The sequence below is a fragment of the Elephas maximus genome, chromosome 1 (assembly GCF_024166365.1).
Source record: "Elephas maximus indicus isolate mEleMax1 chromosome 1, mEleMax1 primary haplotype, whole genome shotgun sequence".
NCBI lineage: Eukaryota > Metazoa > Chordata > Mammalia > Proboscidea > Elephantidae > Elephas > Elephas maximus.
In genome coordinates, this window is record NC_064819.1 from 145266529 (window position 1) to 145268075 (window position 1547).

General features: G+C 29.4%; 1 non-coding gene across 1 annotated transcript; it reads right to left on the minus strand.

Moving 5' to 3' along the window:
- Positions 1-208: 208 nt before the first annotated feature.
- LOC126058185 (U6 spliceosomal RNA) lies at positions 209-315 on the minus strand. Its single transcript, XR_007513128.1, has one exon. It is a non-coding gene; the product is annotated as a U6 spliceosomal RNA (small nuclear RNA).
- Positions 316-1547: the final 1232 nt, after the last annotated feature.

Sequence of the window (1547 nt, forward strand, 5' to 3'; positions counted from 1 at the left end):
GCAACTATAATTATATATAAATCATTTGGTAATCCTCTTTTTAAAATTCGTATTTAAGATTTTTGCCCATTTTGCTATTGAGTTTTCTACCTTTTTCTCATTGATTTATTGGAACTATATATCCTGGATACAAATCCTTTGTTAATTACATGTATTAACAAATATCTTCTCCTATTCCATGTTTTTTTTTTTTAATTGAAATGTTTAAAGAAATATGGAATATTTCACAAATTTGCAAGTCATCCCTGCACAGGGGCCATGCTAATCTTCTCTGTGTTGTTCCGATTTTAGTATATGTGCTGCCAAAGAGAGCACCCATTCTGTGTTTTGCCTTCTCAAAATCTTAATGGTGTCTTGACGACAGAAGTCCTTAATATTAACCCAATTTATCAATTTTTTTCCTTTAAGATTAAAAATATTCACCTACCAAAAGGGTCAAAAAGATATCCTTCTATTTTTTTTCCAAAAAAAACATAGAAACTTTGTTTATTTTACCTTTCATATTTATATTGATTTTTGTGTGGTGTGAGGTAATAGTCAAGATACCTATGTTTCTTTTTTTTTTTTATAACTTCTATGCTTCTTACTTGGGGGAGCTAAAACTGGAAGAGATTTTATTATATTTTTATACTGTTAGTAAATTGTTTAAAAGCAACTATATAACAGAAAGTTGGAAAAGGAGGGGACTTTCATTTAGAGATGAGGAAATAAATGGACAGTGATATTATATGACTTGTATAAGGTAATATTTACATTTAATGTAAGGTGTTTTATCTATTTAAGTTAACAATATATTTATGTGTTATTTTTCTGATTTTATAATGTAGAACCTTCATTATAGGAAGAAAGTTGCTATTTTTTGTTTGTTTGTTTCTGCCTCTAAAATGTGATGACCTATTATTCTTATCTGAATTAAAGGCTGATATTCTTTTCTTTTCACTGTATACCCTCAATTTGAAAAAGAACAATCTAGATAAAGTCTCTAGGAAAATATATCTGTTGTATATAGAGACTATGATCTAATAGTAATGTACTATCCTAAGAACTGGTTAAAGAAAAGCAAAATATTATCATTTGTCTAGTAAAGCACTAAATTTTACTTTCTAGTTCTGCAATATATTGAAGAAATGAAACAGAAAAAAAAATGCAATTTTAAGATGACAGAAAAATTCACTGGGCAAATAATTTGGAGGTCATCTTGAAATCATGCTGCCCCTGTGAGCCAAGTGCTATTAGCCATACCTACAAAAATGTTGCCTCCAGACCTATCTTGTGAGCATCACCAAGTTTTAAGAGTGGTATTCATATAAAAATTGCCTTCATCTTAATACAAACCAACACATGTAACATTAAACAAATGTAATTTCATGGTTTTAGAGTTGCTCAGTCATTTTTATTTACTATTTAGTTTATTATATTATTTACAAATCAAGCAAGGTGTAGGATTCTAATTAAAGAGGCAATACTTTATAAGTTATTTAGTCTAGCCTGTGCTGTTGCATAGGGCCTCTGCAGCGGCAAAAATGCTCTACAGCTGTAGTCCTACA